The 27746-nt window shown below is 48.6% G+C and overlaps 1 protein-coding gene across 5 annotated transcripts in view; it reads right to left on the reverse strand.

The window, feature by feature from the left end:
* Positions 1-27746, reverse strand: part of NCK2 (NCK adaptor protein 2) — a 139792-nt gene that overhangs the window by 50109 nt on the left and 61937 nt on the right. For all 5 annotated transcript variants that reach the window (XM_082426396.1, XM_082426397.1, XM_082426393.1 and 2 more), the window contains one exon: positions 24055-24237. The gene's annotated coding sequence lies outside the window, so the exon portion shown is untranslated. The remainder of the gene's footprint in view (positions 1-24054; positions 24238-27746) is intronic.

Consider the following 27746-nt stretch of genomic DNA (forward strand, 5'->3'; position numbering starts at 1 on the left):
CAATGAGCAATCGTGCCAAGGTCAGTCCAAACAAGGAACACTTTCTATGTTTTCCCTCATTTATCACCATGTTTTCCTCCCTTGGTTCTTATTTGCAAACACTTCAAAACAGTACATTTGCATTAAGGAGACCCACTCAAAGAAACAGTCTCAGAAGCAGCTTTAAAAGACCTTATAAATTCTTGATTAAAGTTTCAGGTCGTGTTGTAGATAAAAGACTTTCCAGAGGCCAACGAATCTGACAGGAGTTGGCAGGAACCTGTGGTGTCCTGGGTGGACAGAAAGGTAGGTTGGTGGCTTTGTACAAGCAGTATCGCTGATTACAGCTGATGCGCTTCAGCTTTAAGTGGGACACAATATGGAATCTCATGGCTGTTTCAACTCTCAGCAAGTTAATTAACCTGTGACAGGGGTCAAGGTCTTACCACTTCCCTGAGGTACAAAAATACACTATGTGTAAAAGAGAAAATAAACAAAGAGAGCAGGCTTGGCACTCAGTCACAGGAGGAGCTGCCAACTCCCCTCGTGCCCGTGGGGCTGTTTCCTAAGTGAGCTCATCCGAGGTCTACAGCCACCCTCTGAAACAGAGAGGATCTACACACAGCCTGAGTGAATGATGAAACGGGGGCTTCGAGATATCAAATAACTCGTCCAAATCCACAGGCTAGAAAGTGCCTGGGCTGGGATTCAAACCCATGAGAACGGTCTTATCCCAAAGCCTGAGCTTCCTTCCTCTTGCAGCTGGTGGAGTCCTGGGTAGCAGAATTTTGCAGCATGGCCAAAAAAAGAAATCCCAAGGGTAAGGCGGGTGCCAATAAACAAAAACTGAATTTCAATTTCATTTTGATAAATTTCATCCGTGAAAACACCTGGGGGAAAGAGAAGTAGCTCCTATCTTCCAGGTCTGATCTGGGAAGAGCCTCGCTGGTGTTTTAACATTTTACTTGAGGAGAGGCCAAGGAAGGCCAGACCAAGTTGAAGGATAAACTTTCCCAATTTCAAAACACAAGGTCAAAGAGCTCCATTCCTCACGCCCTTCCCTCTGGGGGTGCGGGGGGGGGGGGGGAGGGGGAGGGGGGGGCAGGGAAGCCCATCTTTCCTGCTGTCTCCTGTCCTGCTGTCACCCTGAGCAGAGGCCTCTTTCCTGCAGCTGCTCCTGCTGGGCGTGGCTGAACGGTACAGGGCAGAGGCTTCTGAGTCTCTAAGACCCTAGTGACCTTTGCTCCGTGGGTTATTCTGGAGAATGTCTTTTTATGATTTTTCTAATTTTGTTGGATCACAGTCAAAGCCTGTGGCCTGTACAGTCTCTGTCTTTTGAGTCTGGAAAGGTCTCCTCTGTGGGCACCGATGGGAGCCATTCCCGGGAATGTTCCTCTCTGGTCGGAGGAGGCCGGGGATGGGAGATCCAGGCTCAGCACCTACCAGTGAGCGACCCTGGGGGGAAGTTGCTTAACTTCTGACCTCCGTTATTGTTTGCAGACATCAGGATGAAACGAGACAATCACAGGAAGTACCCGATACCTGGTCAGTGCCGGGTAAATGTTAGACATCCCCGCTCTACCTGTGTCTGTGTGACGCCCAGGGGCAGGTCTCACTGGACCATAATTCTATTTCTGATTATTTGAGGAAGCACCGTATCACCTGCACCAGTTTACACTCCCACCAGCAGTGCACAAGGGTTCCAATTTCTCCACACCCTCACCAGAACTTGTCGTTCTGCTTTTTGGTAGCAGACATTCTACTTACTGGGTGTGAGGTACACAAAATTTCCTAAATGAACTTTCTTGAACAGGACTTGTTAGTGGATGGCAATTCTCAATAAAGACCAAATTTTATACTTCTTTAATAAATCTAGGGTTTCTGCTGCACCCTCTCCCCGTCTTTTTTAAAGTGAATTTCTACTATTAATTCATCCTTCCTGCCAGGATCAGCACTTCTCTCCCCCAAATTAAACCACATTAGAAAAATACCTTAAAATGTGAGTCAGTTTTCAAGAGATAATCACCCAGCAACTCATTTTACTATGTGAAATGCCTGGACAAAACCAGTATTCCAAAGACTAGCCTATAAGTCCATACAACTCCCTAGCACCTAGGAAATTTTACAGAAGAAATAGGACTGGGAACTCTGTTGTTTCAGCTAGAATCTGGGAAATACTATTTTTCGCACATAATTTACTGCTCAAGCCCTGGAGTTCCCATTCTGCTAACTTTTGCTAACCTCTCTCAGTTTCCTCCTGGGTGTCTTAGACATTCATCACACTGGGAAGAAGGTCATGAACATTAGGTAACAGCCAAGCACCATCATTTTGGAGAATCACAGTCAATTTAATAAGCCAATTTTATTATATGGTATTAATTGTAAAACAGATGAAAGTCCATAAAACTGCACTGGACTTGGAATCAACACTGCCTTACGCCAACCTGGAAGACATCACAGTTAATGGAGTGATGGGAGAAATGCCAGCAGTGGGAAAATGTCCCCAAAAGTCAGATTCACAGAGACAGAGCAGAAGAGTGGCTGCCAGGGGCTGGGGGGAGGGGGAAACAGGGAGAGGTTGGTGAAAGGGTACAGTAGAAGCTTACAGCTATAAATGAATAAGCTCTGAGGCTCTAACGTAAAACATGGTGACTACAGTTGATAACGCTGTATGGTATAATAGAAATTTGCTGAGAGAGCAGAACTTAAATGTTCTCACCAAAAAAAGATAAACATGTGAGGTGACAGATGTGCTAATTAACTAGATGGGGAGAATACTTTCCCAATGTATACCTATATCAAATCACCACCATGTACACTTTAAATATCTTACAATTTTGTCAATTACACCTTGATAAGGCTGAAATTTAAAAAAGAAAAAAAAGGAAAAATACCCCTTTTTGAAAATGGACATTGATATCTTTGGTGAAACTTGACCTTCCTCTAAAACGTCAAGAGAGCATGAAGTATTTTCAGGCAATGCACACCACTGCTCCCAAAGTAAACAAACAGCCCTCTGTCACTGTATTTACGGGTTTATTAAGCCTTGCTATTTTTTTCCACAACCATGAAAGTAGTTGTAACTTCTATAACTTAAACACCTGGTTCATAAACATACCAAAGTATAAATGTCATGAGCTTCCTTGAATCATGCTAATGAATTCAGCTACACTATTGGATACCTGACCTTTTTCCTGGCTACCTTATTATTCAGGATTCTCTGCCTAATTCCAAAGCATACAAGGGTAAAAGAAGCAGAGTGATTTACAAAACACACCCTCCGTGATCTGGGTCTCCTAGCATCCAAATATGACTAAGCTGTCACAACCATTTTAGTTCTTCAGAGGTATGTGGTTTATGCCCACATTCCTACACATTCTGGTTTAGATTTTCCTATTTAATGGGAAAGGTAGTTACAGAAAGCCCCTCTGTTCCTCACTCTGGGGACAAGCACCTGCACCCGTCATGCTCAGCAGGGCAGGGACCCAGTTCCTGAGAAGGGACCGGAGCTACTCTGGTTTAATTACTAAACAGACACCTCTACAAATTCTAGAAAGATAAATGCTAACGTTTATCCCAAATGTACGCTTCTCTTAAGGAAATCTTCCCTATCATTCAAGAAAACAATGAGGAAATAAAGATTTCTAGCATCTGTACGCGACTTTTTAAAATAAATTTTATTTTTTAGAACTGTTTAGTTTCCCCTATTATTAACATCTTCCATTACTATGATACATTTGTTACAATTAATAAACCAATATCGATACACTAACTAGAGTCCACGTTTCACTCAGGCCTCCTAAGGTTTTTCCCTAATGTCTTTTTCTGTCCCAGGATCCCATCCGGGACACCAGCTTGCCTTGACTCGTCACGTCTCCCGACCCTCCTCTTTGCCGACAGTTTCGCAGACTTCCCTCGTTCTGATGACCCTCTCGTTTTTGAGGAGGACCGGGCAGGTGTGCTGCACGATGTCCCCCGGGTGGAATCTGTCTGATGTCTTTCTCCCCACAAGGGCTGGGCTCTGGGCTTTGGGGAGGAGACCACAGAGGTGAAAGGCCACAGTCCCTGCGTTGTCTCGGGGTGCCTGCTGTCACTGTGACTGCCCCCTGGGCTGACCCCGTCACCTGGCTGAGTCCTGACTGTCCGGTTTCCCCCCTGCAAAGTCCTTCTCTCCTCCTCCCCCCGGGCTTTGGGGAAGGAGGCTCCGAGCACAGCCCACAGTTGCCGTGGGGGTGATGCGCCACCTCCTTGACGGACAGGATCTGCAGAAATTATCTGGGATTCTGCCTGGGAGATTTGCCTCTTCCTCCCCGTTTTTAGATTTATTCAATCATTTATTCATATTAGTATAAACATATTTATTTCATACTTTGAGCTACAACCAATACTTATTTATTTTGTTGCTCAAATTGTGCTAACTTTGGCTGTTGGGAGCTCTTTTCGTTGGCTCCTGTGTCCCTCTGACATACCCTGTCATTGCAAGTGTGTGTCTATGTATGTGAATTTGTGTGAGTCTGTGTGTGTGTGAGTTTGTGTGTCTGTGTGAATTTGTGTGTGTGAGTTTGTATGTCTGTGTGTGTGTGAATTTGTGTGAGTTTGTGTGCCTGTGTTTTTGTATGTGTGTCTGTGTGTGTGTTTGTGTGTGTGTGTTTTTGTATGTGTGTTTCTGTGTGTGTGAGTTTGTATGTCTGTGTATGTGTGTGTGAATTTGTGTGAGTCTATGTGTGTGTGAATTTGTGTGAGTTTGTGTGTGTGTTTTTGTATGTGTGTGTGTTTGTGTGTGTTTTTGTATGTGTCTGTGTGTGTGTTTGTGTGTCTGTGTTTTTGTATGCGTGTCTGTGTGTGTTTTTGTATGAGTCTGTGTGTGTGAGTTTGTATGTGTGTGTGTGTTTGTGTGTTTTTGTATGTGTGTCTGTGTATGTATGTGAGTTTGTGTGTGTATGTTTGTGTGTGTCTGTGAGTTTGTGTGTGTGTTTTTGTATGTGTGTATGTGTATGTGAGTTTGTGTGTCTGTGTTTTTGTGTGTGTGTGTGTGAGTTTGTGTGTTTTTGTATGTGTGTGTGTGAGTTTGTGTGTGTGTGTTTTTGTATGTGTGTCTGTGTGTCTGTGTGTGTGCACACGTGCATGCGCATGCGCTCAGAGCACATCCTGACTTTCTGGCGCCGCGAGCTACTCCGGCTCACCGTGTGTACCTGCCGCCCCAGTCTCGGGACCACTGCGGCGGATTGTACTGGCACCGGCGGGACCTACGTCCCACTTCCGGTGTGTGTGACACGCAGAGCCCTCCTGCGGTGACTCCAGTCCGGCTCCTGGGTGTTGTTGAGAGCAAAGAAGCTCCTGTGAGTGATGGGACTTGATGTGTCTTCCACGCGCCTTCCCTCCCACCACACAATGCTTTTAGGTGACACCTTCCGCTGGGTCCCTAACCTGCTGCTCACAGCGTCTGCCCTGCGGCCATCCGTCCCCTCCACGTCCACCGTCACCTGCTTCTCCAGGTTCGGCACCATCACCCCCTCGCTGACCTGCCCCGAACCGGCCAGGCTGCCCTGGTCCCACCTGCGGTCTTGGCTGTACGTACTTCAGCTCCTCCAAGCATAATCCTTTACCCTCGACTTAGCGGAGCCAGGACGCGGTAACACGTCAGGAGCGCTTGCAGAGGTGTCCGTGCTGTAAGTCAGAGCCCCAAGCGCACGTGTAGAGAACTCTGGCGGCACCCGCTCCCCACCTGCCCAAGGGCAACCGATCGTGCGAGAGACGCACCCGCCCCCCGGCCCACGTCCTGTCGTCCTGTCTCTGACCCCGGCTCAAGGGAGCCGGGTGCTGCCTGGCAAGCCACGCCCACGTCCTCCGTGAACGCCCTCCCTGGTGAGGGCTGTTCCAGATCTTCCCTCTCTGCCCTTGAGCACCGCCTCCCACTCCCGCGTGGAGCTGGTGAATGACCTTGCCTCTTCTTCACTGAGGAAGCAGAAGCCATCGGGGGTCCCAGGGCTGCAGGCGCCTCTGTCCCTCCGGTCCCCGGGTGACCGTCGGGGGCCGCCTCCTGCATGCCGGACCCCACCCGCCCCTCTTCCCGAAGGGTCTGCTCCTCTGGTCATCCCCCCTTCTCTCCACCGTGGCACGAGTACTCCACTCTCTTCTCGGTCATCCTTCCTGCCCGCTGACGGCGGACACGGCCCGTGAGCCCGTCGGGGGCAGCCGCCCTTCACTCGGCTCCCTGGGGTCACGCAGGCCTGCTCTGCCTCCTGCCTTGTCTCTTACTGGCCCCTCCTCGTACCCAGAGATGCAGCGGCCAGGCCTCGACCCTCTCACCCCCGTCTCTCCCCAGGCTGCTCCCAAACGCGGCCTCCAGCCCTGCTCCCCTCCAGATGCCGCCTGCTACCCCGTCGCGGCGACACCTCCACGTGGACGCCCCACCGCCCTCCAGACTCATCCAGACAGAGCTCGTCGCCATCCACACCGAACCAAAAGCAAAAGAAAACCAATCACACGAACAGCAACCACAAAATCCCACCCCCCGTCTCCCCAGGTCCCCTCTGAGTACACGAACATGAGACGACCATTCACCCAGGTGCCCGTCGGGGCAAGAATCCTAGGACATCCCACAGCACGTGGCGTCCCCATCCGTTTCATCAGCAAACCCCGCAGGCTCGCCTTCAAGATCCGTCTCAGATGGGACCAGCGCCGGCCGTGCCGCCGCCCAGCTCCGAGCCAGCAGCAGCAGGGCCCGGACAAGGCGGCCTTCTCCTCCCCGGTCCATCCCCACCCTCTGGTCTGACTCCCCAGCAGCAGCCTGTGGTACCTGCAAACAGACAGCGGGCTGGGCCTCCTCCGTTCAAGCCCCGCCATCCCTTCCCATCACACTAGAACACAACCCGAAGCCACTGCCAACGCCAGCTCTTCCGCCAAGCCCGCAGCCCCTGCTCCCTGGCACCTGCCTTGCCCTCCTCTCCCTTTCACGTCTACATCCCATCCCTGATGAAACCCAAGCCTCCGCCCAGCCCCACGGCCCCAGCTCATCTAGAAGAGCTGCTGCATCCCCCCTGCCGCCCCCGCCCGACAATTTCCCTGCTCTGCTTTCTCTCTTCCTGGCACTTACGGGGACTTCGCGCATTATTTCTGGCTGTCTTCTCGCTGAGTGGGACTCCTTGCAGACAAGGATTCTGTCTCCGCGCAAACCGAGAGCGCAGAAGCGCCTGAGCCCGTGTACCCAGCAAGCACTGGAAGGCGTGCGTGGACGTTCTGCAGCTGTGCCCGCCCCACCACCAGCGTGGACACAAGACACTGAGATGCTTCCTCCGACGCCGAAGCCCTGGTTTGCGGCTGGATTCAAATTTAAGCAACTTCATTTAGAACAATCTCACCTCTGGATACCGTCATTGTTACTCTACGTAATAAGGGCTCTTCACTCATGAGGGAAGCCATGGAAGAATTCCAATTGAAAATTTAAATTTCATGTCGTGCAGCTACTTTGAATAAAACGGGGGAAGTACATGGAAAATGCATAAATATTCATGAAATACAGATCAATAAGGAAGGGTGAATCTTCCAACTTTTTCTGACAACTGGTGAGAGCCAGCAGCAGAAAAGGAAAGATGAAAGTTTAGCAAAGCTCATTAAACTACTGAGAAGGCACCATCTCAGACTCTATGATATCCCTGGCAAAAATCAGTTAAGTACTGTCAATAAAATTCCGGCATTTCAAAACCTTGCATTTATCTTTATCAGCCCCCAAATTTAAAAATAGGTTGTTGAACACTGAAACAACACAAAATACATATAAAACCCTTCCAGCAGAGTTATAAGAATACAAGACTCCCTTTTATAAGAAAGCATTAACGTTTATAAATAGTGGTATGCCATTTGTGCCACTGCTGGCACAGTAAAAGACTCTGTTCAAAGAAAGTCTGGATTCTCAAGTGAGAATTATCGATCTTCATAGATCAAAATGTGATGAAATATACTTGTAACGAAACCAGTACATATAATAACAAAGGACTGGTACCTAGAATATATAGAGTCCTGCAATTCATGAAGAAACAGACCAACAGCTCAATTGAAAGCAAGTGAGGACAAAGTCATTGCCCAGAAGGACAGCACAGAGGATGAATCGACACAGAAAAAGCTCCACCTCGTCCATGATCTGAGATGACAGTGAGATGCCTTTTTATGCTAGATGGACAGAAATGGACCAGGTGATGGATGGCCCGAGTGTCAGGGGGGCTGGGGGGCAGTGGGAGTCCTCATATTCTGCCAAGACAGGAACACGGCAGCCCTGCCCGGGGAGACAACGTGGGGTCATCTGGTAAAGCTGGGCGCTGACACAGCACACGGGAAGCACCTCCATGCAGAGAAACTCTGCGCCGGGTCAGGGGGCCTGCAAGCTGCAGGCAGAGCAGCCCTGCTTACGTCGGTTAAAGAGGGGCCGTAAATGAGAATAAATGAGAAAGGAGCAAGGCAATGGATGGCCGAGTAAGTAAACCAATGGGGGAGAAGACCAACTTCCCCAGGAGAATTCAAGGAAGTGACATCGATCCTCCCCGCTGGAGGAGGTAGAGCGTAACTCCCACCCTCAGGGCGGGCTGCACCTGGAGACGCCCTCCCAGAGAGGACACGCTAAGAGCGGGCAGGAGACAGCTGGCAGCCGCGCCCGCTCACCGACAGGTCAGATGCACGTGTGAGCCCCGATGCCCTGCGGTGAAGATGGCACTTTACCTCCGTGGTCCGCCCGCCAAAGACACACTACCCCAGTCCAACGAGGAGAAAAAGAGCGGACAAATCCCACCCGAGGGGCACCCAACACGTCCTCCTCAAAACTGCCGCGGTCAGGTCATAAAAACGGGGCGAGCCTGAGGAACCCACAGCCTAAGGACACACGGCAACTACCTGTGCCGTGCGTGATGCGGGTCCTGGTGGGACCGTCCACAGCCGCGGTCGTCCTCACTCTGAAAGACGCTTTATCTGATGTTAGCACAGACATTCCTGCCTTCTTTCCACTGTGATTAGTGTTTCCATGGTCTACCTTTTTCCATCCTTTTATTGTCAACATATACACACACATATAAAACGTCTATACAGCATGCCAGGAGAGTAGAGGGCACCGACTTGGCTGGTATTTCACGCTGACAGGGAGGGGTGCCGTGGGGAGCAGTCAGGAACGGCCCCCGCCCCGGGGCTGGCGCTGGTCAGAGGAGTTCAGGGCCCTTTACCCGGGAACCCATCTGGAACCTGGCTCTCATTTGGGAATAAAAATTGTCCGGCATGTTAGTTACATTTTTGCAGGACAAGCCCTGAGTGACCAGGTGTTCTGAACAGCGGCCCCCTCAAGTTTTCCATCCCTGAGACAGTCAAAGTGACAGCCTCCCCAGCCCCCCGCAAATGTCATCCACACTGCAAGCAAAACACCTGTGGGAACAGAACTGGGTCTCTCGGGGTCATCCTCCCAGGGACAGGGAACATCCGAGGCCCAGCCCTTGAGTCAGGAAGGACACAGCGTAATCATCTTCTGGTTATCAGAAGATCCGCTGGGACCCTACAGGGCCAGGACCTCCGATCCTGATGGTCAGGATGCGTAGACGGGAGAGGCTCGGACCCTGAGGGCTGGAGGGTCCAGTCCTGGAAGGGAAGGCATCGTGAAGGTCTTCAGGGTTTGCAGGGTATGACACAAGTGACAGAGCGGGACTGACCACGTGCACTGCCTTCTATGAAAGTGGAACCAGTTCCCATCCCTTCTCTGCAGGTGACCCAGATACTGGCCCCACTGGGCAAGAAATCCCTAAAAGAAGAGAAATGATCATTTCCCTCTCACACGAATAATACAGACTCTGCCATGTGATTTCTCCACCAAGGACCTCCGCACCTCCTCCCCCCGCCCCCACCCCGGCTGGAATCTCCAAGCACAGAACACAAGGCGTGGAGGGCAGGTATCGGCTCCTGGGCCTGCTGTGATCTCAGCACCACGGTGCCCGGCGCTGCTGCCTGCTTCTCTGTCGTGTCTGTTCGATTTCTGTGCCTAAGAGCAGTCTCCCTCGAGGGTCAGCTCCCTGCAAGGATCAAAAACCACAACTGCCCAACACACACTGTAATTAGGCCTGGAACGGAATTTTTTAAAGGCTCAGGAATTATCTGAAGTGTGAATATATGAAAATCCTCCAGTGGAGGACCTCAGAAGTTCCCTTTAGGGAAGACGGGTGTCAACATACAGACGCTCAGGCCCCTTCAGCCCGCTCCAGGTTGGTCTGAAGTGGGGTCCGAGCGTCCCAGGCGGCCCCGCGAGGACAGTGCACATTTCAAGGTGGCCCAGGGCACAGCGGGGGTCAACGTGCACAAGGGGAGCCGGCAGGGCCAGGGGGCCGATCCCCCACCTCCCTCTGACCTCACTAGGCCTCAGCCCCAAACGAGCCCCGCGGCGCCCCAGCTGGCAGGGGATGCAAAACCCAGGGTCCGGGTCAGCAGTTTCCAAACTGGTTATCAGAAGGACTTGGGAAGCTCCAGAGAGAAAGCACGAACGTCTAGGCTTCCCCAAATTCGAGTCCCTGGAGCTGGGGCCCGGGGTGCGTGTTTTCAGAGGTCCTCCACGACCCTCAGAGGGAACCAGGTATGGGGATGTCTCTGATGAAGCACTGACACCTCGGTTCTCTCCTCCTCCAGCTCCTCGGAATCCCGGGGAGCTTTCAGCCCCGGAGGCCCGGACCTGCCCGCCCAGCCCAGAGTGCAGCCGGCAGGCACGGGGCAGCCGAGGCCTGTGTGCCTCTTCTGGAAAGAGGAGGGAGGTGGGCCGTGGTGTGTCCCTCTCCACACCGCCCCCAGCCCCTAACCCAGCGTCCGTCTCCCCCTGCGCCCGCCCCACGTGGCCAATGGGAGAACGAGGGCCGGCAGCCTCGGCCTCTGAAGCTCAGGGAGGCCCCGGAGTCCTTTCCTGGAGGTGGGACTCAGGTGGCGGACGGGCGCCACGAGGTTGCTGCGCCTGGGGAGGGCCCTAAGCTGTCGCACACCCTGACCTTTGCCCAGAATCTGCGGGGTTGGCTGCAGTCCTGTCCCTAGATGCCCGGATCACAGACCCAGCGCTCACCCAGTGCCTCCGCGTGACTGTCCCGGAAACTAAGGCCCAGAGGGCAACACACACGATGGGACTCTCAGCCCCTCCACCGCGCACCTGACGCTTCCTCCAGGAACTTCTGTTCCGAGCACAAGTTGGGATCTACCCCCTGGGAAAACATGACCAACGTTCTGCAAAACTGTCTTCATTAAGAGCTTCCGGGTGATAAGATGTGGTTATTTGAAGGCGGCCTGTAAGCATGCAGCTCCTCCCACAAAACAGGCCCCCACAGACCCAGGCTACCGACAGGGAAGATGTCGACGGCTTTCCCAGCTCTTGCCGTCTGGGCACGGCATGTCCCTCTTAGCCTTTGTAAGTGCCACAGCATCTACCTCAAGAACTCAGGTTCAGAGCACAGGCTACAAACCCCCAATGTCTCCAACCAAAGCCAGTCTGACTGGGCAAGGGGGTCTCGCATCCCCTCCGTTTCCCACTCATTCCCTGAGAGCTGGGGGACCCAAGCAGAAAGCAGCGTTCTGCGGAAACACCCCGTCTGTGGATGGAGCATTCTGCTTCCCCAGTGGGCCGGGGGCTGCCCTGGGCTGTCCTTGACCGCGGCTCACCCCTGTGTGCCCAGGGGGGGTCTGCACACAGAAACGTGGGAGAGCCAGGGGCGGGCCAGGGAGCCTCCACCAATCCCACCAATTCACGTGTCAACGTGGCTGTGGGACAAGGTCGACTCCGAGAGGCTCAGAAAGCAAATGTCATCTCACAGGGAGATGTGGGGTTGGCCCCCAGTCAGGGCCCAGCAGGTGGACACGGTTTCCCCACTCACCAAGCACTGAGGGGTACTGGCCTCCATTCAGAACCTGCTTCTGTTACTATCCTGTTCATTAACACAGCACCAAAAGTCGCTCTCCTTAAACGGTGATCTTTCACGGTCTGAGTTATTCATCCTGTTTTATAACCATCTTAACATCTTGGAGCCAGACAGTTTCCAAAGAACGCACTTGTGGTGTTATAACAAAGGCCAACAGGAAAGTCGACCCTGATCAGCAGAAATCTGAAGCTCAAGGTGCTCTCTGCGCTGAGACACGCCAGCGACAGGGGAAGGGGGGGTCCCTGGGGCCACCACCAACCCTCCACGGTGTTCCGGGACCACCAGGCTGCACTGCACTTTGCCACACAGCCCCTTCAGATCAGCATGCACTGCAGGTGGGTCCGTAGAGGGATTTTCATTCTGCCGTGGCAGTTTAGCGCTTTTCAGCTTTACTGAGGTACACTTAACTATGCAAGGAGTTGCACGTATTAAATGTGTACAACTGGGTGAGTTTGGACATATGCAAACACACCTGGTACCATCACCACAAACAAGGTAATAAACACATCCATCACCTCCAAAAGATGTACCCGTTCAAGGTCTAGTTTGCTTTTCAAAAGCCTACACCCCCCTACCCGGCAATACACACAAACACACAGCAGGAATATGTTTTGCTTTTCTGGAGGAAGGGGGCCAAGGAAAACACTTCACCTCTCCTACTTTGGGAACCTCAAGTGCAGCAGTGCTTTATTTGAAGCTCCGTGTGGCCGGTGTGGCTTGTTTTTAAGAATCGCTCTCTCACATCTGCATCGTCTACACGCCTGGTCCAGGGACTCCGAGCAAACAGCGCGTGTGCGGTCAGCACCCTGCAGCCCCGGTGCAGCCGCGAGTCACGGGTCACCGTCTGCCGGGCCGTCTTGGCAAGTAAAGCAACCTCTCCTGGCTCTTTTCCAATTTTTATAAAATGGGGGTGGGGGGGACATAGCCACATCACCTGATCTCAGAAAGAATCTATATGAAAATGCCTTTGTAAACTGTAAGGTACAATTCAGAGAAGAGTGGAGAAATGACTGCAGTTATGAATTCAGTTCTACAATCTGTCCTAAGCAAGAGAACTGGGGGCAGGGGGTGGGGGGAAGGATTTGCTTTTTGTGTTTTTAATTTGTGTCCAGCCTTCGAGGAAGCCACACCGCTGGGGCATGTCGGCTGTGACAGAAAAGAGAAATGCCTGGCTAAACTTTGACCGTCACCTCAACCATCAGAAAAGGATGATTTCACTGCTACGTAAAGAAACGGTAAATCTCGACTTTATGCAGCCTTGCTCTGGACACAGGTGCCGTGGGAAGAGCAGGGGACCCCAGGGATGACCTCACACACAGGAAGTGTAGGAGGTCCTTCAGCCTCCACAGATGACTTCCCTCTCAGAGGTCAGTTGGGAGTCACAGATACACGGCAACATCTGGGAAGATCACAGGTGCAGGTCCCAGGCCTGCTGAGCTGGCCTCAGCTGGGCCTTGAGCTGCTGAGCTGGCCCTGGGGTCTTCAGGTGGTACCGAGGCCTTTGGAAGATTCAGGTCCTGTCTCCTACCCCCCCAACCCCTCCCAAAGCCTTCCTCCCTCCTCCCATCTTTAGGTTTCCAAAAGGGGCTCGCTTCCAAACCCTCCTCGGTTCCTCGAGATTTTGCTAGGGAAAATAAATAAATAAAATTCACGGTCAAGTAAGAATGAAAGGCTTTGGGTCAGGAAGATGTGGGTTCACAGCCCACTCTGCCCTACGAGCACAGGGTTTTGGCCAGGTTGTTTCATCTCTCAGAGCGTCGAGGGGTCCCAGGCTCAAGGTAAGTACGCAGATAACAGGTCGCTGCCGTGTCATTGCCACGGAAGGTCAGAGCCGAGGGGCAGAAGGAACGCGGGCTTGGAAGCAGCAGCTCGGGGCCAGAACGGAACGCTGCTTGTGGGTTCCACTCTGTGACCCTGGGCAACCCTCTTTGCTCCCCTGACGCTCAGTGTCTCTGCCTATGAAATGGGGGTAAAAAGATCTGCATTCCAGCCCCAGATAATATCCTGCAGGAGACATGCGGGGGGCGGGGGGCCAAGCACCTGGCAAGTGCCCGGTACATTATAGCTGCTCCCACTGACTCCCACTGACTCATCAGCAGGTTAACTGTGGTAGAATCAACACAGCAATATTTTTTTTTAGCAACGCTCAATACCTATTGGTCAACTATTTAACCAAGTATTACAGATCTAACCACTACATCGACTGGAACATCAAAGGCTACGGCCATCCCTAGACATTCAGTAGCCCCTAGAAAGACCCAACTGGTCCAGCTGCAGAGGCCCTACCCCAGGTGCCTCAGGGGTCCCAGTGAAGGGGGAGTGGTGGTAAGGGGATAGGATGGTCCCTTCTATTCTGGCAGAAACTCAACAAGGTACTTTCAGGTATCTAGCCTCCCAGCAACAGCTGTGACCCTGAAAACTTAATGACAGAGAAATGGGTCTTGCATGTGAAAAGTCTTTCTAAAGAATCTCTGTGGGTGCAAAGTGAGTGACCAGCAATCTCCAAAATACCAAAAAGCTGGGATATGGTAATAAAAGACAGGAGTAAATTTAAGTCAACTTTACTTAGTATATGAACCTTGGGAAACTGCTGTTATAAAAATTGAGGTTGGGGCTTCCCTGGTGGCGCAGTGGTTGGGGGTCTGCCTGCCAATGCAGGGGACATGGGTTCAAGCCCTGGTCTGGGAGGATCCCACAGGCCACGGAGCAACTAAGCCCGTGAGCCACAAGTACTGAGCCTGGGCGTCTGGAGCCTGTGCTCCGCAACGGGAGAGGCCGCGACAGTGAGAGGCCCGTGCACGGCGATGAAGAGTGGCCCTCGCTCGTCCCAGCTGGAGAAAGCCCTGGCACAGGAATGAAGACCCAATACAGCCAAAAATTAATTAATTAATTAATTAATTAATTAATTAATTTTTAAAAAGAAATTGAGGCTGATATGAAGACAAGTAATAAAAATTTCTTTTACTAAAAGAAATATGACGGGATAGCATTTTTACAAACATGAAAGTGAAAGACATGCTTAACTTATTTTCTCCTGCTGGATGCACAATTCAACAAACCACTGCTGCTTCTATAGTAGAATGGAAAATGATGCGTACAGACTTAAAATTGTTATCAGCTTAAAATAGACTATTATAAGATGTTTTATGTAAGCCTCATGGTAACCACAAAGTAGAAACCTATAACAGAGACACAAAAGAGAAAGAGAAAGATATTTAAGCATACCACTCCAAAAAAATCAGCAAATCACAAAGAAAAGAGACAAAGAGGTGAAAAAGAAACAAAAGAATATAAAAACATTAAGAAAACAATTTTAAAAAGGGAAGTACATACCTATCAATAATTACTTTAAATGTAAATAGACAAAATTCTTCAATCAAAATACACAGAGTGGGGCTTCCCTGGTGGCGCAGTGGTTGAGAATCTGCCTGCCAATGCAGGGGACACGGGTTCGAGCCCTGGTCTGGGAAGATCCCACATGCCGCGGAGCAACTAGGCCCATGAGCCACAACTACTGAGCCTGCGCACCTGGAGCCTGTGCTCCGCAACAAGAGAGGCCGCGATAGTGAGAGGCCCGCGCACTGCGATGAAGAGTGGCCCCCGCTTGCCGCAACTGGAGAAAGCCCTCGCACAGAAACGAAGACCCAACACAGCCAAAAATTAATTAATTAATTAATTAAAAAAAAAATACACAGAGTGGCTGAATGAATAAAAAACGAGACCCATCTATATGCTGCCTACAAGAGACTCACTTCACCTTTAAGGACACACACAGACTGAAAGTGAGGGTATGGAAAGATAGCCCATGCAAATGGAAACCAAAAGAAACCCAGGGTAGCTTATTCTTATATCAGACAAAATAGACTTTAAGCCAAAGAGTGTACTAAGAGACAAAGGAGGGAATCATATAATGATAAAGGAGTTGACCCAACAAGAGGAAATAATAGTTATAAATATTTATGCACCCAAAATAAGAGCACCTAAATATATAAAGCAAATATCAACAGACCTAAAGGGAGAAATAGATAGCAATACAATAATAGTAGGGCACTTCAATATACCACTTTCAACAATGGATAGATCATCCAGACAGAAAATCAATGAGGAAATTTGTACTTAAACTACACACTAGACCAGATGGACTTAACAGACATTGACAAAACAGTCCATCCAACAGCAGCGGAATACATATTTTTTCTAAGGCACACATGGAACATTCTCCAGGATATCACATGTTAGGCCACAAACAAGTATTAATAAATTTAAGAAGACTGAAATCACATCAAGCATCTTTTCCCATCACAATGGTGTAAAACTAGAAATCAGTTACAAGAAGAAAACTGGAAAATTCACAAATATGTGGAAATTAAATAGCATGTTACTGAACAACCAATGGGTCAAAGAAGAAATCAAAAAACATCTTGAGACATTAAGAGGTACAAACAACTATGTTTAAGCAACAAGGATATATTGCACAGCACAGGAAAACATAGCCATTATTTTGTAATAAATTTAAATGGGGTATAATGTATAAAAATATTGACTCACTATGTTGTATACCTGAAACTAATATAATATTGTAAATCAACTATACTTCAATAAAAAAAAAACCCTCGAGACAAGTGAAAATGGAAATACAATAGACCAAACCTCATGGGATGCATTAAAAGCAGTTCTAAGAGAAGTTCAGAGTGATAAAAACCCACATTAAGAAAAAACAAAGATCCCAAATAAACAACCAACTTTACACCTCAAGGAACTAGAAAAAGAACAAATGAAGCCCAAAGTTAGTAGAAGGAAGTATAGAAATCAGAGCAGAAATAAATGAAATAGACTCTAAAAAGATCATAGAAAAGACTGATAAAACTATGAGCTGTTTTTTTTCAAAAGATAAAGAAAATAGACAAACCTTTAGCTAGACTCACCTAGGAAAAAAGAGAGGACTCAAACGAACAAAATCAGGAAAAAAAAAAAAAAAAGAGGAGACATTGCGTCTGATACCACAGACATAAAAAGGATCGTGAGAGATTAATATAAACAATTATATGCCAACAAATTGGACATACCAGAAGCAGATAAATTCCTAGAAACATCAAACCTATCAAGATTGAATTATGAAGAAATAAAAAATCTGAACATACCAGTTATTAGGAGGTTGACTCAATAATCAAAAACCTCCCAACAAACAAAAGTCCAGGACCAGATGGCTTCACTGGTGAATTCTATCAAACAATTGAAGAATTAATACCAATCCTTCTCAAACTATTCCCAAAAAATGAGGAGAGAACACTTCCAAACTCATTTTAAGAGGTCAGCATCGGCTTCCCTGGTGGCACAGTGGTTAAGAATCCGCCTGCCAATGCAGGGGACACGGGTTCGAGCCCTGGTCCGGGAATATCCCACATGCCGCAGAGCAACCATGCCCGTGTGCCACAACTACTGAGCCTGTGCTCTAGAGCCCGCAAGCCACAACTACTGAGCCCGTGTGCCACAACTACTGCAGCCGCATGCCTAGAGCCCGTGCTCCACCACAAAGAGAAGCCACCTAAATGAGAAGCCCACGCACTGCAATGAAGAGTAGCCCTCACTCGCCACAACTAGAGAAAGCCCACGCACAGCAATGAAGATCCAATGCAGCCAAAAATAAATAAATAATTAAAAAAAAAAAAGAGGTCAGCATCACCCTGATACCAAAACCAAGAACACTACAAGAAAACTACAGCCCAATACCCCTGATGAACATAGATGCAAAAAATTCTGAACAAAATACTAGGAATCTGAATTCAACAGCACATTAAAAGATCATATACCATGATCAAGAGGGATTTACCCCAGGGATGCAAGGATAGTTCAATACCTGCAGATCAATCTACATGATACAGCACATTAACACAACAAAGGACAAAAATCATATGATTATCTCAATAGGTGCATAAAAAGTATTTGACAAATATTCATTTATGATAAAAACTCAACAAAGTGGGTATAGAGGGAACATACCTCACCATAATAAAGGTCATATATGACAAGCCCACAGTGAACAACATATTCAACAGTGAAAAGCTGAAAGCATTTCTTCTAAGAGCAGGAACAAGACAAGGATCCCCACTCTTGTCACTTATTGAACACAGTATTGGAAGTTCTAGCCACAGCAATCAGACAAGAAAAAGAAATAACAGGGACCCAAATCAAAAAGGAAGAAGTAAAACAGTCTATATTTGCAGATGACATGATATTATGCATCATAATATCAAAAACCCTAAAGGAAACCCTAAAGACTCCACCGAAAAACTGTGAGAACAAATGAATTAAGTAAAGTTGAAAGATGCAAAAATCAGTTGTGTCTATACACTAACAATGAACTATCAGAAAGAGAAACTAAGAAAACAATCCCATTTACAACTGTATTAAAAAGAATAAAATACCTAGAAATAAATTTAACCAAGAGGGTGAAAACTTGTGTACTGAAAACGATAAGACACTGATAAAAAGAAGCTGAAGAAAACACAAATAAATGGAAAGATTTTCCATGCTCGTGGATTGGAAGAATTAACATTGTTAAAATGTCCATTCTATCCAAAGAAATCTACAGACTCAATGCAATCCCTGTCAAAATTCCAATGGCATTTGTCTCAGAAATAGAAAAAACTATCTCAAAATTTGTATGAAACCACAAAAGACCCTGAATAGTCAAAGTAATCTTGAGAAAGAAGAACAAAGCTGGAGACATCACGCTCCCTGATTTCAAACTGCCATTGACCCTTGAACAATGCAGGGGTTAGGGGCAATCAAAAATCCACTTAGAGCTTATAGTTGGCCCTCTGGATCCACAGTTCTGCTGTATTTGCAGTTCCACATCCATGGATTCAACCAACCATGGAAAGTGCAGCACTGTCATATTTACTATTGAAAAAAATTGGAGTAAAAGTGGACCCCCACCGTTCAAACCCAAGTTGTTCAAGGGTCAACTGTATAGTCAAAACTATAGTAATCAAAACAGTATGGTATTGACATAAAAACAGACCTTGAGATCAATAGAATAGAATAGAGAACACAGAAATAAGGTCACTTAATTGGCCTAATGTGGGCACTTAGTTTACGAAATAGGTGCCAAGAACATACAATGGGGAAGGTCAGTCTGTTCAATAAATGGTGTTGGAAAAACTGGACAGCCACATGCAAAAGAATGAAACTGGACCACTATCTTACACCATACACAAAAATCAACTCAAAATGGATTAAAGACTTGAACATAAGACCTGAAAGCATAAAACTCCTAAAAAGAAAACATAGGGGGTAAGCTCCTTGACAACTCTCTCGTGATGATGTTTTGGATTTGACACCAAAAGCAAAGGCAAAAATAAGTAACAAGCGTCTGCACAGCAAAGGAAACCATCAACAGAGTGAAAAGGCAACCAACGAATTGGGAGAAAATATTTGTAAATCATATACTTGATAAGAGGTTAATATCCAAAATATATAAAGAACTCATACAACTCAACAGCAAAAAGACAATCAGATTAAAAAATACGTAGAGGACATTTTTGCAGAGATGTGCAGATGGCCAACAGGCACATGAAAAGGTGCTCAACATCACTAATCATCAGGGAAATGCAAATCAAAACCACAATCATATATCACCTCACACCTGTCAGAGTGGCCATCATCAAAGGGACAGGAGATAACAAGTGTCTGATGAGGGTGTGGAGAAAAGGGAACACTCTCGCACTGTTGGTGGGAATGCAAATTGGTGCAGCCACTATGGAGAACAGTACGGAGGTTCCTCAAAAAAAGTAAAAACAGAACTCTCATGTGATCCAATAATCCTACTTCTGGGTATCTATAAAAAGGAAATGAAAACAGGATCTGGAAGCGGTATCTGTACCCCCATGTTCACTACAGCATTAGCCATGAAAGCCAAGATATGGAAACAACCTAAGTGTCCATCAATGGATGAATGGATAAAGAAGATGCGATACGTCTGGAGCCTGTGCTCCGCAACAAGAGAGGCCGCGATGGTGAGAGGCCCGCGCACCGCGATGAAGAGTGGTCCCCACTTGCCGCAACTAGAGAAAGCCCTCGCACAGAAACGAAGACTCAACACAGTCATAAATAAATAAATAAATACATAAAAGAACGTGAATTTCTTTAAAAAAAAAAAAAAAGAAGATGCGATACATAGGTACGTATATGCATGTAAACACACATACATACGCGCAGGAATACTGTTCAACCACAAAAAGGAAGGAAATTCTGCCATTTGTGACAACATGGACAGACCTTGAGGGCATTAGGCTAAGTGAAATAAACCAGACAGAGAAAGACAGACAATGCACGGTAGCATTTACATCTGGAAGTTTTTTAGAAGTCTAAGTCCCAGAAACAGGGAGTAAAAAAGTGGCTGCTACGGGCTGGGGGGTGGAGGAAACAGGGAGAGGCTGGTAAAAAGATTTCAGCTCTAAGACGAATAAGGTCTGAGGATCTAATGTGAAACATGGTGACTACAGTTGATAACACTACTAAATAATTCAGATTTGCTAAGAGAGGAGAACCGAACTGTTCTCATTTTTAGAAAAGGATAAATATGTGAAGTGATGGGTGTGCTAATTAACTAGATGGGGGGACCCTTTCACAATGCATACGTGTATCAAATCAGCACAACGTACGCTTTAAATATCTTACAATTTTATTTGTCAATTACCCCTCAATAAAGGTCGAAAATGATGCCTACGCTCACATTTACGTTTTGGGTATTCACATCAGCAACCGACACAGTCTGAAATCCAGGTCTCGATTACTTTCCTTTACCCGTAAGTCTTGTCCCCTACGCACCGTCTTCCCCCCATAACGCCCACATCCTTCCACTCACTAGGCTTCTCTCCCGGAAAAGCCTCCAAGTAGATTTTCAAAAGATAAACAATCTTCCGTACAGCATATGATGCTGTTCACATCCTCCATCCCCAGGAAACACCAGCCAGCTTCCCACGACAGTGAATCACACTCAGTGTTCAGTTATCCAGGGAAGAATTAGGCACAGACTATACATTGTCAAGTTCATTCCAGTGGAAAAGGAAGGGGTGTGTGGCCACGCTCCTCCCATGAGCTCCACTCCCCCTGCATCAGGCAAAGTCAAGCCAGGGAGTTCTGAAGCCCGTAACTTCAGTGTGTGTGTGTGTGTGTGTGTGTGTGTGTGTGTGTGTGTGTGTGTGTGTGTGTGTGTGTGTGTGTGTGTGTGTGTGTGTGTGTGTGTGTGTGTGTGTGTGTGTGTGTGTGTGTGTGTGTGTGTGTGTGTGTGTGTGTGTGTGTGTGTGTGTGCGTGCGTGTAGTGGGACGTTGGGGAGGGCAGGGAGGAGTGAGCTGGGAGACAAGAATACAGGGCAGGGAAATGCAGCCCCTGGACACAGGGGGCTCGGGGACCCCCTCAGGTCACCCTGAGATGCAGCTCAGACATCCCTCCCCAAGACCGCTCCCCTCAGCCCAGCGCCAGGGGTAGGCAGGCTGAGACGGCACCAACTTGGGGTGCCCGGCAGCGGGGAAACGCTTCCGAGGCTGACCCCTCACGTAGCACTCTACCAGGTCAGCACTGCTCTCCTTTCTTTCCAGGACAGGGCAAGTGACAGGCTGACCAAGCCGTCACTTCTCCTGCGGGCACATCGAAGACCTCTGACCCAGCAGCACGTGCGGGTTCCCACCCGTTACTGCTTAAACGACGTGGAGACCGCTTACCCGCTAAGCCACCCAGCCTGCCCTGTGCCACGGGACCCATGACGCCTCAGCCCCACTCCCCCCTTCTTTAAAACTCACTCAGTTTACCCTGCCTCGGGCACCTGAAACTTGCTCTAAGAGCCTGACTGCAGCTGTCACCAGAGCCCCAGAGCTGTCAGGGTCGCACCCCATCCCACAAGGCCACGAGAAAGAGAGTCCGGAACTGTATTTCATCTATTTTTGTAGCTGCTAAAACAGTCACTGCAGGAAAAACAGCCCAGAATCCAGCTGTGCTCACAGTCAATATTTATTACACGAATGGACAGCCCTAGTGGTTTTCCCACTGGACAGTTTTCAAAACCACGAAAGTAATTTTTAATAAGTAAATCAGGGCTTTGGTGTGGCTCTCATAAACTTATAGGAGTATTTGTTTAAAATTACGTGCATACATATAAATATTTTTGTAAGTATATCCGCGTGATAATCTACGTATGACTGTCCATCTAGTGGTACCCAGGCATCGACTCTTGTTTGTGTGATGGTTACAGACTTCTCCTGGGCACCTGTGCAGAATATACTGCCCCAATTAAGCGTGTGACTTCCCCGACTCACCACTTTCTGGAAGAGGACCCTGACAGTCACTGAGAGTCTATTAATGTCACCCATGACCAAGACCTTCTAAAGAAGTCGTGTCAGACTCCGTGACTGATGAATCACTAAAGAATTCTGATGACCAGATTCCAGGATCTGCGCTAATTCCTAGCTTATATTCCCATGAAATCTGACAAACTGATTAATACATGACTGCATTTATAAACGACCAAGTTTTAAAAGGTTCCACTTCAATGGCTATTGAAAACGTTGAATGGTCATAACCAAGACTTTTTTATGTAATGGAAACCTCCCAGGATTAGACATGAAACACCCAAAGGCGTTCTACCCGTATAAGGTCTGGAAGAGAAACCTTGGAGGGTCCGACCAGCGCCTGGGGGGATGTAAAGCCACTGAAAACCAGCAATGTCCTGGGGGAAGGGGGACCTCAGGGTCACTTACGGGGACACAGTAAGGGGGAGGGCTTGGATCAGCTGCTGAGATGAGCTCTAGGCTCTCAATTCCAAACCAGGACCCAGACCTGGAAATCATAATGGACGCCTCCCCCCTTTAAACAGGTGGGAGACTGTCGTTCGCTCCAAGGAAATCATAAAGGAGAATTCATCATCTTACCCTATGAAACACTACATATTGATTCCATGCCCTGTGCTCACCACACATCAAAGGGGAACGTAATTGAAATCAAGCTGGTTCCAAAAAAAAAAAAAAAGTGGTTGAGGAGAAAAACCTGACTTACAAAAATTTTAGTAGTAGTTTTAGACCAAATGAAGGAAAATTCTAACTTATATTAAACTAATAAATCTACAGCAATCAAACCAAGAGATTTTATGGTCCAAAGTTATACGTTCAAGAATAGTTTAAAGCCAAACTTATGGTTACCAAAGGGGAAAGGTGGGTATATGTATGTGTGAGTGTGTGTGTGTGTGTATATATATTCAGTCATATATATATGACTGAATCACTTTGCTGTACACCTGAAACTAACACAACATTGTAAATCAATTACACTCCAATGTAAAATAAAAATTTTAAAAAAGAAAAAGGATAGTTCAAAGCAATTTGTGCATAATAGAAGCAAAATAAGGTTTTGAAGGAAAGCTCATAAATTGGGTGTTACCCCTACACTTCGGGGCAACACTCTGGAGGTGAAATTGGACCTTCTCATAAAGCACTTCTACTGCCCAGACAGAGCTGGGACCCCAGATGAACTGAACCATTAGACAGCATCTCTTATAATCTAAATCAAATATCCCAAACCCTTTGTTAGGGCTGAGAAATGTCTGTTACAACACGTGCTTCTGTCCAGTGTCTGCTATGATCTCAATCCACATGCTGTATCACAGGCACGATCTTATTTTAACGCACGAGCAGATTTCTCATACAAACCCTTCCTCAGAATCCTTATCTATTTGCATGTTTTGATGCAGACTTATCTTCCCAGCATCCAAATTGGAATGAAGCCTTCACTAGACGGAGCTCACCCTGAAGACAGCTCCTATATATCCTGGACCACCGCCCCCCGTCCCCGCCACCGGCCCAGGCGGCACACAGGAGGCCCAGCTCCTCCAGACCCAAGACTACCTGTCTGGCCCAGGAGCAGAGGCGCTGGGGTGGCTCACAGGTTGGAGGTGCCCACTGTCCTGCTTCCTAGCTACCTGACGCCACCACGTGCCAAAGCAGGAACGGCGAGTCTGATTTTTGAACCAGATCCGTTGGAAACTTACATTTTATGAGGCTCAACAAATCACAGCTACCTTTATTGCCATTCTACTAATGCAAAGCGAGCATCTGAGGCAAAAGCAGCAAGTCCTCCCGTCTGTTTTAGGCAGGAAGCCCCACTCACCTTCGGCACTCAGTTAGGAGAGAGGACGCACGACACGGAGCTCCTCAACAAGTGAATTCTTCAACTGACAGCGCCCCCGAAGTCACCAAGCTGCAGGAATTCTCCAAATTCTCAAATCCAACTCAAACCTCAGCAGAGAATGGTGATCCGGGAAATCACTTGTAGAAAAGGAACATAGAGAACCTGAAAAGAAACAGAAAGAACCGTCTATTAGGACCGCTTGCTTGTTTGATTTTAAGTCACTGCTTGAGAGATAACTGATTATTTATTTGCCTGAAACCATTATTTTTAATAGACCCCGGAAAACAGGTGCTTTATATTTACTGACCTCAACCCAATCAGAAACGCCCTCACCCTGCTCCACCTTCCAGGCCCCGGGCCGGCTCGGAGGCGGAGGCTGGGAGGGTTGGGGACCCCTGGCCATAGCCGAGGGACCTAAGGTCCCAGGTGTCTCCCAGCCCCCTCGCCCCAATGCCCCTGCCCATGGCCTCAGAGACTGCCGGAAAGAAAAGAGCGGTGCCAAGTGGAAATTCAAAAAGCCTGTCTGGGAGCCTAATTAGGGAGAAGAATTACAGAGCGTGGCCATTTAAAGTCATTTAGAGACTCCATCTCCTGCACTGGCCGTTCACTGAGAGAGGAGTACCCCTTCCCCCCAACCCACAGCTTTGTGCTTCTTGGGGTGAACGTACACACACTACTCTGTATAAAATAGATACCTAACAAGGACCTACTGTATAGCACAGGGAACTCTGCTCGATACTCTGTTATGACCTCTATGGGAAAAGGATCTGAAAAAGAATAGATATATTGTATGTGTATAACTGATTCACTTTGCTGTACACCTGAAACTAACACAACATTGTAAATCCACTCTACTCCAATAAAAATTTTAAAAATCCCTGCAGGAATCTGAGGACAGCATCCCGAAACTACAAGGAAGTCAAGCCGAGGAGCTGACAGAGGGGACCCGCGGTCCCCTCCCTCCTGGCCGTGGAGCTTGCTGTCACCTCATGGCCACCACACCTGGGTAACCATTTTCAGTCCCAACCTATCATTTCAGGGGACCCTGAGGCTCTGTGGACCTCCGAGGGGGTTCACTGTCATCTTTAATTACACTTCAGACCCAGAAGGGATCCGTCCTGACAGTTCACTCAGACAAGATCTATTAATTCATCCCCGGCATGATGATGACCCAAAACGTTAAATACCCCACGGAAAAGTCGAATTCTATTTTAGTCAAATAGAAAAGGATAATTCAAGTAGGGCTCTCATAAAAATGTTATAAGGCAAGTTCATAAATTTTGATTAAAAAACGAATTCCTCTTTATGCATTCTCTGGCATTATTTTAAGGGCTTGCATGATTCTTTTCAAACGTACGATTTAACACAGGACAAGGCACTGGGCAAACACAGCGGGGATACGAGATCGGGACAAGATGTTAGACATACAACAGGATGACGGCGCCCTTCTCCCTGCCAAGCGTTTACAGTAACACGACAGGTTCTGCAGAAATAGACGTTCTGGTATCTGGACTTGGGGGTCCTGACCAAGGATTCTGGTTTCTCACTGTGGGCCTTACACGTGCCGTTTACTGGAGAAAGTCACCAGCTAAACACAGCTGCCCCCGCAAACACCAGCGCTGTATTCGTATTTTCATGGGTCCTTCTGGACTTAAGTTGTAGTTTTAAATTCTTCATTGAAAAGTGAACATGCCTGAGTCAGATCTCCCCAAGCCGATGCCCGTGGGCCTCTGAGGGCTGTCTGGGTTGCTCTCCGCGTGCACAATGCTCTCACGGGGGGTGTTATTTAACCCTCCCAATAACCACCCGGCTTAGATATTAACACCCACTTTTATTACACGGGGCTTAATGATCTCAGACAGGTGAAAGGCTCTCCTTAGTAGGCTCTAGAGTGAGGAGTGCAGGCCTCCAAAGCTCTAAACTAAACCCACCGCACCAGTAGCAAACTTAGTGCCGGAGAATTTACCCGCCCAGTGCAAAAGCACGATGGCCTGGCTCTGGAAACCCCGTCCTCTGACACTCGGTGTGGCGGAAAAGCCATACCAAGGTGCAGGATCTGAGCGAACGGAGAAGCCCCAACCAGAGGCTCTGCTTCAAGTTCACGTAAAGATGCCCTGGCCACCTGGGGACTGACTGTGGGAGATGCAGGGGCAGCGTTTTCCTTGAGAAAAGCATTTCACTGACGAAGCGTCAATGAACGAAGCACACACCTTAGACAGAAATGAACACAGAGACCAAAACCGCTCTCTTGCTGGGTCTACATGCAGTCTTCCCACTACCATGCTTAACGTGGGTTATGGGCTTATTCAAAACCTCTGTTAAGGATGAGCATTTCAGATCAGGTCTTCATTACAACCTGTGATCAAATCCATCAGGAAAGCGTACACTTTTGTGCAGAAAACCACCTCCGACTGCAAACACTGCCAGGTTCAAGGTCACTGGGACCGTGGAGGCCCTCACCCAAGAGGTCACTCAAGGACGCCGCACAGCCCGCTCAGGCAGGAGGGGACACATGGAACGGTGCACGCTCGTCTTCAAAGATATTTCTCCACGAGCATCACCTGCATCTCCCCACAGAAATAAGAGAGGAGGAGGAAGGAGTGGAAAGGAATTAACACGAATACCAAACGCACCTCGTTCTCCACATTGATCTGGACCCCAATCACTTTACCAATGCAAAATCCACGCGATTATCTGAATTCCCTGCAACAATGAGGTTTTCTTTTTCTCAACTATGTTTTGGAAAGCCCAGGCCCGACCTGGGGCTCTCCACAGCCTCGGGGGGCGTTCGGCTGAGCGCCCACACCGGCGAGGGTGCCCGGGCCTCGCCGGGGTGGCTGTCCCCCCAGGAGCACCGTCTGTCCCCGCGGGCCTGGCTTCTGGACGCCCAAGCCAGCCGTCCCAGCCCAGCCTGAACTCCCAGTGCCACAGGGTGCCTGCCCCAGCTGGTCTTCTGGGGAGTCTGGGCAGTCTCCTCCGAACCTCCGTGCGTGTGGCCGTCCAGTGTTGGCGTCCGTCACTAACGGGCTTCCCTGCAGTGGAGTCTTCGGGGTTAATGAGAGGCCCGTGCCCTTCTGCTGAGGCCCAAGGTCACTGGACACGCTGCCCTGCCCACTTCCCAACTGGCCGAACTGCCCAGGGGACTAGAATCCCCAAAAGGCTCCCTGCAGAGACCAGCCTCCCTCCTCCTGACTCGCAGAAACAGAGGAGCAGGCTGGGGAGAAGCGCCTGGACAGGTCCCAGAGGACACAGCCCTGGCGGCTCCACCTTCACCAAAGCGTCGTCCACCTTCACGGCAACCCTGGGAGACACACCTGACCATCAGCTCAGGAACGAAAGCACCAGACCCTCAGGCCACAGCCAGGATTCGAGCCCAGGCCTGTCTGACTGCAAAGCCCTCTTTCTCCCCACGAAGATCACCACTAAAGGGCCAGAACCTGGACACTCGGGCAAAGGTCATCCGTCGCCACCATCTGTCTGGAGTGTCTGCCACGCTGGGGGGCCCTGCTTCAGCCCCCCAAATCAGGGAGGGACAGCATCACACGGCTTCCAAGACTCAAGCCCATAACCACACACACCACCTTCATTTGAGAAAGGGGGAGGAGAGGCGGGGGAGGGATGGGAGTTTGGGGTTACTAGATGTAAACTATTCTCTATAGGATGGATAAACA

The sequence above is a fragment of the Balaenoptera physalus genome, assembly GCF_965194825.1.
Source record: "Balaenoptera physalus genome assembly, chromosome: 15".
Taxonomy (NCBI): Eukaryota; Metazoa; Chordata; class Mammalia; order Artiodactyla; family Balaenopteridae; genus Balaenoptera; species Balaenoptera physalus.